Source organism: Chiloscyllium plagiosum, chromosome 26, assembly GCF_004010195.1.
Source record: "Chiloscyllium plagiosum isolate BGI_BamShark_2017 chromosome 26, ASM401019v2, whole genome shotgun sequence".
Lineage (NCBI taxonomy): Eukaryota > Metazoa > Chordata > Chondrichthyes > Orectolobiformes > Hemiscylliidae > Chiloscyllium > Chiloscyllium plagiosum.
The window spans coordinates 3,769,898-3,780,242 of NC_057735.1; the positions used below are offsets into that span (position 1 = coordinate 3,769,898).

Here is a 10,345-nt window from a genome sequence, read left to right on the forward strand (position 1 = left end):
AACAACAGCATGCAGCAATAACCCTGCTCCATTGCAGGCTAACATACAGCATGGAGCAACAATCTTGCTTCAGTGCATAGAATAACTCTTATGAATATTATTCTATGTCATCTAAAATTGTAGCTTGCAAATACAGTAGGTTTTAAGGAAGGCAAGTGGCATATTGTTTAATTCAAGGGGACAGGAATATTATAGTTGGAATATTTACTTCAGTTATACAGGGTATTCGTATTTCCTCAAGTTGTGGACTGAACAGCAACATGACTATTTCTTTGGTAGCAAAATCATTTTCAGCGATATTAATAAAACTTGACTATGGCAGTACTTTGTAATGCAAGGACAGCTGCATGAAACGACTTTGTTCTACAAGGCTGCCTGGCCACGCTTGTTCATGGAAGATAATACTTGAATCAATATTCAAATGAGTTTGAGCAACAACAATCATAACTTCAGTCAAAGCCGAACATAATTTCAAATACAATCTATATCAATACTGAGGTAGCTTAGATCACCGATGAACAGACTTCCAGGGAACACTTCAGTGATACACACTTCTGCCTTGCACTACTGAGAACCTCTCATGGTACATGGAGTCTAGTTCTCCTGTCGCTAAATCAGAAATTACATGACATTATTTTCAAAACCATCACAATCAACCCACAGCCCAACAATCACTTCACAGATCATGATGCAGTCCATCTTGCACAAGGACCTGGGCAACATCCAAATTTGGGCTGAAAGTGGTGAATGATATTCAAGTCAGATAAATGCCAGGCAGTAAATAACAAGAAAAATTGCTCATCATTGTCAGCATCACTGAATTCCCACCAAAGGCCATCACAAACCAGAAAATTTACTGGACCAGTCTCATAATTACTGGAAAGTCTCTGGGAGCCAGAGTATGGCAATCAGGCATAGTTCGAGAAAGTGCCAGTGCAGTCTCGACTTTTTGGAAAGGTACAATTGTAACTCAAGCTTGGTGCAGTCAAGGGCAAAATAAAGAATCTGTTTCTCATCCCCAATAGACACCTGGACGGGTGTTTCAAAGTTTCCACTGCTATCTCCATAAAATTAGCTTTCAATCTTACTTGCTTTTATTCTATGTCCATTCTATGTCCACTCTTGGAACTTCTAGGACAAGATGAACAGGAGGAAATCATTCACCCACCTGAGCCTGTTATGCTAGGGTACTGAATAATGACCAATCTGGCAGTCTCTTATTTGGAATCTATTGGTAATCCTGTCTCAAAAATCTCAGGTTTTACAACTGACTCCAAATACCAACAGCTTTTCAATGGCAAAGCCTCAGACTCAATATCTTTCACACAAACAATTCAATTCTGATACCATTCTTGAAGCCCTAGCTTTAATTTTAATGCACACTGTACAATCCCTTAATTTACAAGTTGCAACCTTGTTTTTAAATCCATCCGTAGTCTGACTTCACCTAACTTTAATCTTCTATAGCCTTAAAACTGTTCTCCAATTCTAGCCACTTGACCATCACTTTTTAAAAACTGCTCTTGCATTGTCAACCCGAAGTGTAACAACTGCAAGAGTGGGGATGATGGGGCTGAGGGACGAGGGGCCTGTTGGAGCAGGAATTCAGATATTATTGCCAAGGCCCCAATCCGAAGGGTCTGTTTCCATGCTGTATGACTCTATGACTCTGGGATTATCTTCCTCAAATACCCCACTTCTTCCTGCCAAATTTTATTTGTTAATCGTTCATAAAGCACCTTTGGACATCACTGCAAGAAAAGTGTTATAAATAAGTACAATCTGTTATTGCAGTACCAATGTGCCACGTCGTTCTTTCTGGTGGAGGCTCAGCACAGTTTGTCCCCCAGACTGTTTTCCACTGTGATCCCACTGAGGATTGAAAATTGTCACACCAACTTTTTCATGGTGAGGGGGGGCTGAGAGAACGAGCTTGTTAGAGCAGGAGTACAGATTTTAATCTGTCAGAGCCCACTCACATTTATTGCTGCCTCAGCCCTTACAATCTCAAAATTTCAGTTTGCAACATCACTTAAAGTCCTGACTCCCATTTTTGGAAGCTCTGAAACAGATGCTATGTACTCACTCATAGTAGACAAGCAAGAGGCTGGAAGAACACAGCAAGCCAGGCAGCAACAGGTGGTGGTGAAGTCAATGTTTCGGTTGTAACCCTTTTTCAGGACTGAGAGTGGGTGGAGGGGGAGCTGCAGATAAAGGGGGTGGCAGGGGCAGGGTGGTGAAGCAGGGCTAGGTGAAGACAGGTAGAGGGTACGACCTGTATGAGAGGTATGAATCTGGTTGGCGGCAGGGAGGAGTGGAAGGGAGGGAATGGGGTCGGGAAGGGAGTCAGGGGATGGGAAGGGAGGTTATTTGAAATTGAAAAACTCAATGTTGAGTTCTTCAGGCTGGAGGCTGTCCAGGTGGTAAATGACGTGCTCTTCCTCCAATTTACAGTTTGGTTCGTTGTGGCAATGGAGGAGGCCAAGGATGGTCATGTCAAAAGCGAGTGGAAAGGGGAATTAAAATGGGCAGTGATTGGGAGGTCCAGTCAGCCTCAGCAGGCCAGGCTGAGATGCTCGGCGAAATGTTCCCCAAGTTTACACTTGGTCTCCTCAATGTAGAGAAGACCACATCGGGAGCACTGGATACAGTAAACTAGGTTGCAGGAGAGTCAGGTGAACTGTTTGAAGCCCTGGATGTAAGTGAGGGACATGGTGTGCCAGCAGGTTTGCATCTTTCCCAGTTACAGGGGAAGGTACCTGGGGCTTGTGTGGGTCAGGGGGCAGCACTTGGTAGTAGGGTCGAGTTGGAGTTGGCAAAAATGTTTAAGGATGATGTGCTGAACACAGACTGGCAGCGTAGTAGGCGAGGACAAGGGGGCTTCTGTCTTTATTGCATTTTGGGGGCGGATTTAGAGTAGTGGAACAGGGAATGGAGGTAGTGCAGTAGAGGGATGGCTGGATGACAGACGGAGGGAAAGCACGTTGGTCGAAATCGGTGGACATTTGGGCTGCTTGAGAATGGAATGTTCCCTCATCCGAGCAGATGCAGTGGAGGCGGAGGAATTGGGAAAATGGGACAGAGTTCTTGCAAGGTACTAGGTGGGAGGAGGTGTAGTCCAAGTAGTAAACGTCCATCTGGAGTCTGTCACTGGAGATGGAAATGGAGAGGTCAAGAAAGGAGGAGGGGTATCTGAGATAGACAAAGTGAATTTGAGAGTGGGGTTGAAGTTGTGGGCAAAGTCAATGAACTGCTCCAGTTCAGCCTGGTGGCAGGACGCTGCACCAATGCAGTCATCGATATAACGGCGGAACAGTTGGGGCACAAAACTGTTCGACATAGCCAATAAAGAGGCAGATGTAGCTGGGGCCCATCCAGGTGCCGATGGCCAGCCCCTGGACTTTAAGGAAATGGGAGGAGTTAAAGGAAGGAAGAGGACCAGTTTGGTGAGGCAGAGGAGGATATTGGTGTCGGGGGACTGGATGGGTCTATTGAAGAGGAAGAAGCGGAGGGCCTGGAAGCCATCGTTGTGCACGTCCATAGTGAAGATAAAGCACTTGGGACTGGGGAACTGGAAGTTACTGAAGAGGGAGGGCATGGTTGGTGTCGTAGACGTAGGTGGAAAGTGCCTGAACCAAGGGTGATAGGATGGAGTTGAGGTTGGTTGAGCTGAAAATGTGTTGCTGGAAAAGCGCAGCAGGTCAGGCAACATCCAAGGAGCAGGAGAATCGATGTTTCGGGCATGAGCCCTTCTTCAGGAAGAAGGGCTCATGCCCGAAACGTCGATTCTCCTGCTCCTTGGATGCTGCCTGACCTGCTGCGCTTTTCCAGCAACACATTTTCAGCTCTGATCTCCAGCATCTGCAGTCCTCACATTCTCCCCGAGGTTGGTTGAGGTGTGTTCAGTGGGGCAGGAGCGTCCCGAGATGATGGGTTAGCCAGGGTAGTTGGGCTTGTAAATCTTGAGGATCAGGTAGGACCGGGCAGTGCGGGGCTGGACGACATGGTTTGGAGGCAGTGGGAGAGGAGAATCACCACAGGCAACGAAGGCACAGACAGTGCAAGCGATTTTGGCATTTTGGGTCGCAGTGAGGTTGTGGGAGATAGGATGTGGTGTCGGGGAGTTGGCATTCGGCCTCTGCGACAGAGATCCGTTCTCCAGACTACCACCGCCCTGCCTCTGTCAGTGGGTTTGATGGTGAACCAGGGGTCGGTATGGAGAGAGTGAAGCACTGCATGTTCCGAGGGGGAGAGTTAGAGTGGGTGAGGGGATAGAGAAATCGAGGCAGCCGATGTTACATCAGCAATGAAGCATTTTCCCACTAATGTTCATTAAAAATAGAAACAGATCACATCTTGATACTCTTTGCAATGTTAGTTATACAATTGTGCACCTTTGAGAACAGACCAGCTGCTACTAAGGGGTAATGCCATAGCTCCTTCAGCAGGTCTCTGAGGAGCATCCAGAAGGGACAGGGTCAGAAAAGTTTGAAAAATGCAGTTGCAATTTTCATTATTGCAGAATAAGCATATCTTCTAAGCTTTTCTTGCTTGAACACTTCTCGATCTGTACTTTTGGTTGTACTCAACTTCCTGCTAATCGCCAGCGAGGCATTTGAATATTACCATTTCAGGTAAAAACATTGCATTTAGCAGAAACCAACTTCCTCTTGCTCACTGGTGCAGCTACTCACTGAAGCATCCGCATTACTTGACTGCAATTCACAGTACACACACTACAAAAACCCACATCCAACAACTGTTGAAATGAATAATGAAACGATGCAGCATAGGAAATATCCATTTGGCTCATCATAACTTCACTGGCTCTATAATGAGCCCATTTCCTGTTTTCCTTTCCCACAGCTCTGAAAAAAGATAACCTGGAAAAGTTCGTACTTCATTATTATTTCAAAACCCTTCAATGATTGAATGCTTCTATAAACCAGGTGAACAATTACAAGTTGAAGAAAATTACCAAGGAATAATGGAAGTCCAGATTAGAATGTCAGCCACAACTCAGTAGCCAACACTTGGACAAATCAAAAGGTAATGGGTTTGAGTCTGATTCCAGAGACAAGCATATAATCTAGGCTGACACTACCTTTGCACTATTGAGAAGAGGCTGCAATGTTGAAAATGCTGTCAGTTTCAATAAGTTGACAAACTAAGGGGCCTATTTGGCTATATCATACAGCCCACATGAATCCATCAACTGATATGGTGAATTTGGTCACTGCCTCTGCAGTGCAAACTGGCTGCTGTACTTCAAACATTGGAACAGTGACGACTTTTTTTTTTACTGGCAGCAGCTAGTGACCCCAACATTACCAGTATCCACACAAAAAAAGTCAGATGATTTCGGATTTAATTTCAGTGCAAAGAAACAGAAGATCTGGAATATATTGCCATTTTCTAAGATGAAAAATACAGGCAATTTAACTGCAGCATCTTTATTAGTGTATGATGTAGTTTATTATGAAAATAGAGTGTCAATAATTGCAGAGAAGACTTAGAGCAAGTACAATCAATTGAGTGTGCAATAGAAATTCCCTGCCTACTTGCAGAGAGTTGTTATTCAAGTTTGTACATGTGTCTCAACTTGAGAAAATGTAACAAGCAATTCTGCAGATAAGACACCTTTTGGAAAATCTTCTACTCCAACATGTTCTCATCTGAAATTCAAATTACACAGAATCACAGAGATGTTCAGCACGGAAAGAGACCCTTCAGTCCAACTCGTCCTTGCAACCAGATATCCCAAATAAATCTAGTCCCATTTGCCAGCATTGGGCACACATCCCTGTAAACTCTTCCTTTTGCCTTCTGATTCCCAAGCAAGCAGCCATTTGGAATTCTCAAAATATTGTCCCATGACCTCCACTTAAAGAACTGAACTTGTCAGATAAATATTGTAATTACACCAGGTCAGAGGTTAGTAATCTTCTGAGTTAGTTACCTCCTGACTCCCCAAAGCCTAACCACCATCTAAAGGTAGAAGTAAGACTACTCCCCAATTAACTGGATGACAGCATCTCCAACACTCAAGACACTTGATACCCTCCAGGAGAAAGCAGCAATGTGTAACATCTACAGCTTCATCTTTTATCTGAAAGATAGCATCTCCAACACTGCAACACCCCTTCCAGTAGATTATGCAATTAGGTCACAGAAGAGAGATTACTACCCTTGACTGACTATGGACATTGCTCAGTACCTAACTCATGCAGACTCAGGTCGTCCTGGGCTTGGACTCCAAATGGCCAAAGGTGACACTGAGTTTGTAACATTTAACAAAATGACAGGTGATACTCAGTTCAACTGCTTGCAGACATTCCTGTTCAAGTTCATACATTGACAACTAAGATTTAGGCAATAGAGGGTAGCTGGTAACTAGTAATGAATCATGTAATAATGGGGGAAATTAAGTAATATGTTAAAGAGGCGATAAATCACCACATTTCTTTTTTAAAAGTGCTCAAGCATCTGATATATCTACACGAAGTCCAAAGTAACGAGACAGATAACAGAAACTTGAGTTTTCCATTACGAGAGAAACCGGGATGAACTCTCTCATTTTTTTTCAAACGGAGATCCAGGACATTTCTGCAGGATTATTCTTTATATCCAGAACGGCTCTTAAACTCAACTCATGTTTTTTCCCCCATCATCAAATCACTATAGATTTTTAAAAGTAAAATCAAGTAAATCATTGGTATTTTCCAAATGATTAATTGACATGCAAAGCCCACTAAGAGAAATGCTTCAGGATTGTGTCCTTGGCCTCATGATCTTGAGATGCTTCACTAATGACCTATCCTTCATCATTTGTTCAGGAATGAGGATGTTTCTGAATAAATTCACAACTCCTCAGATACTGAAGCAATCCATGCCCAAATGGAGCAAAACTAGACAATATACAGGCTTAGGCTGACACGTTACATTCACAAGTGCCAGGCAATGACCATCTTTAAACAGGAAGATCTAACCATTGCCCCTTGACACGCGATAGCATATCCATCAGGGAACCGCGCCCCCCACCCCGATCCTGTCCCCCACTTAAAGTCTAGAGGTTACCAGTGACCAGAAACTGAACTGTCAGATAAATATTGTAACTGCACAAGGTCAGAGGTTAGGAATCTTTCAAGTAAGTTACCTCCTGACTCCCCACAGCCTAACCACCATCTACAAGGTTAAAGTCAAGAGTACTCCCCAATTAACTGGATGACAGCATCTCCAACACTCAAGAAGCTTGAAATCCTCCAGGAGAAAACAGTACACACAGCTGCTGAGTGGGTTATCTTCAAGACATACTGCAAAAAATTAACTAAGGCTCCTTAGATAGCATCTTCCAAACCCATGACCATTTCCATCTACAAGGACAAGGACCATAAATACATGTGAACACCAAGTTCCCCTCCAAGCCATTCACCATCCTGACGGAGAAATATATCAGCTGTTTCTTCAGTGCCACTGGGTCAAAATCCTCAAATTTCCACCCTGTGGGTCTATATACACCAAATGGATCGCAGTGGTTGAAGAAAATGTTCCTTGAGTGAAACACTTGGGATGAGCAATAAATTTTGGCCTAGCCAGCAGCAACCACATTCATGAATGAAATAATAAAGTACACATCACAATGATTGATGCAGAACTACTCAATTTTCAACTGGTATGCATATCACACATTCAGCATTTGAAATATCCGAAGGCATTCTAGGGCAGTTGAACAAAACTTATAAAGAGGGCAGCACTGTGGGTCAGTGGTTAGCACTGCTGCCTCACAATACCAGAGACATGGGTTCAATTCCAGCCTGGGTATGCATGGAGTTTGCATGTTCTCCCCAAATCTGCACAAGATTCCTCCAGGTGCTCCAGTTTACTCTTACAATCCAAAGGCATGCAGGTTAGGCGGATTGACTGTGTTAAGTTGCCCTGTCATGTCCAGGACAAATGGATTAGACATGGTAAAATGCAGGGTAACTGGGACAGGGCCTGGGTGGGATGCTGTTTGGACTGTCTGCACAGGCTTGATGGACCAAATCTATCTGCATTGTAGTGCTCTATGATTCCATTTGAGGAGAAGGAAGTACAAAGGAAACAGAGTAAAAACCTGAGTAAAAGAGGGAAATGCTGGAGAATGGCTAGAGAATTTTCAGCTACTTCACTTCGTGACTTACAGTAATTATGATATCACACAACTAATCTTCAACTTAAATAAGGAAATCGCTTCTAGCAACCAAGGCTATAAATATCCAGCTTTAATATGTACCAGACTCTTCAAATGAGAGCAGTAAAAAAGTGGTTTAAAACATTTCCAGCAAATTGTATTTGTGCTGAAATACAAAGTGCACACTATCAACAAACGTAAACTAATTGGTCACCAAACAAGATCAACAGATGCTGTGTTCATGGAGATGCCTTTAGCAGATCACAGCCAACAATGATATCTTAATGTCCTTTAACAAGACAGCATCAAGTCTCAGCTAAAGGAGCTCACTGGTAGCCAACAAACTGCAATAATATAGTGCCTTTAGTAGAACAAAAACATTCAAGGATCTTCAAAGGGCTACACATGAAGGGAGCAGGTACAGGAGGAGATTGAAATTGGAAATGAGGCTAGAATTGTAGAACTCACCAAGTCTTGTAAGGCAGGAGGTGGTTAGTAACTTTTTTTTGTTTTGGGGAGTAGGATACAGATAGTGGAGGGATACGAAAGGGCAAAAATTGTTAAATGCAAGTGTTTCTAGAGGTTGGAGCCAATGCAGATAAACAGAGATGATGGGCTCAAAGCTAGAATGCAAGCAGTGTATCAGTTAAACACATTAAATTAGAGAATAGATTGCAGGGTAGCCAGGAGATCATTGATCATAGACCTCTTTCAATCAGAAATTGGAAATTTTCAAGATGTAAAGAATCTGGAACATGAGGGCACTTTACAACTGAAATCATTTCCTCTGAAAAACAGTAACGACAGCCACAGTAAAAAAAAAGCCGAGTAACTGACTGTGACAATAACTGAAACATTTCTCATTAACAAGCAAACAGTTGTGACTTCCTTTTAAAAAAGGTGTACTTTCCACCTCAATTGTCAGCTATCATTCAATAATATTCTCAAAATTACTTTGAAGGCCTATTAATTGCAGTAGTGTAGAGTTAGCAGTTGAAACATCACTGGTCTACCATGGTCCTTGCATTGGAACTTTTCATTTGCACTTTGATTTTTTTCAGTTTTCAAAGTGATTTTCCAAACCTTCTGCTGTTCATTTTCAAAAACCAAATGAATTAGACATGCTCACATGCCTCCTTTGTGCACCCCAAACTACACCACACCTACTGTTTGCAGTATCAGTGTCATTGTTCTATTTTACAAGACAAGGAAGTAACCAAGTGCTAAATTTAAGAATATGAAATTCCAAAATAATTCAAAGTCCACCACCCACAAGTTACAAGACTACAGATCACAAACAACTTGTGTCAATCTCTGGCTTTACAGTTTACTATGTTCAGTCAAAGCAGCTATAACCTGTGGAACTACGATCCATTAAAAAATGACATTTTGCCTCTATTGTTTATTGTTTCAATAAAAAAATGCTGTGTATACCTGGATCGTTTCATTACACTAACATTGAATAACCTGCATTTACTTCATGCCTTTAATGTAAAGCATACAATGTGGCTAGAAAAATAGCCAAGAAAATCTCTAGGTAACAACATCAGTTTGTAAACAAAATAAACACAGCTCAAGTAAATGGATAATGTGAAACTCAGGAGAGACTTAGTAGAATGACTTCCACTGTAATATTGAAAGTTCACCTGGAGGGTGGCACTACATGGAACTTTCAAGTCTTGCTCCTGCCTCAAGTGGTTAAGACTGTGATTGTTAGTCCTAGGAACTAACACAGCTCTCTACAAGTGAAAAGGAAACTACCGCATCTGCTGAAAATCAAGTTGAAACAAAATGCTGGAGAAACTCAGGTTTGCCACTGAGAGAGAGTAAAAGTTAACATTTCAAGTATGATATAACACTTGAGGGAGGGAGGGGCAGAGAAACTTTTCCCCCAGGGCAAAAGCTCTGAGAAGCCCCCATCAACCTGAGGCAAGAGGAGTCGAGTGATCCTCACCCAGGTAAAAACAATGACTGCAGATGCTGGAAAACAGATTCTGGATTAGTGGTGCTGGAAGAGCACAGCAGTTCAGGCAGCATCCAAGGAGCTTCAAAATCGACGTTTCGGGCAAAAGCCCTTCATCAGGAATAAAGGCAATGAGCCTGGAGCGTGGAGAGATAAGCTAGAGGAGAGTGGGGGTGGGGAGAAAGTAGCATAGAGTACAATGGGTGAGTGGG

General features: G+C 42.8%; 1 protein-coding gene across 1 annotated transcript in view; it reads right to left on the minus strand.

The window, feature by feature from the left end:
• capza1b (capping actin protein of muscle Z-line subunit alpha 1b) overlaps nt 1–10,345 on the minus strand; it is a 56,214-nt gene that overhangs the window by 44,082 nt on the left and 1,787 nt on the right. The gene's annotated exons all lie outside the window — the stretch shown is intronic.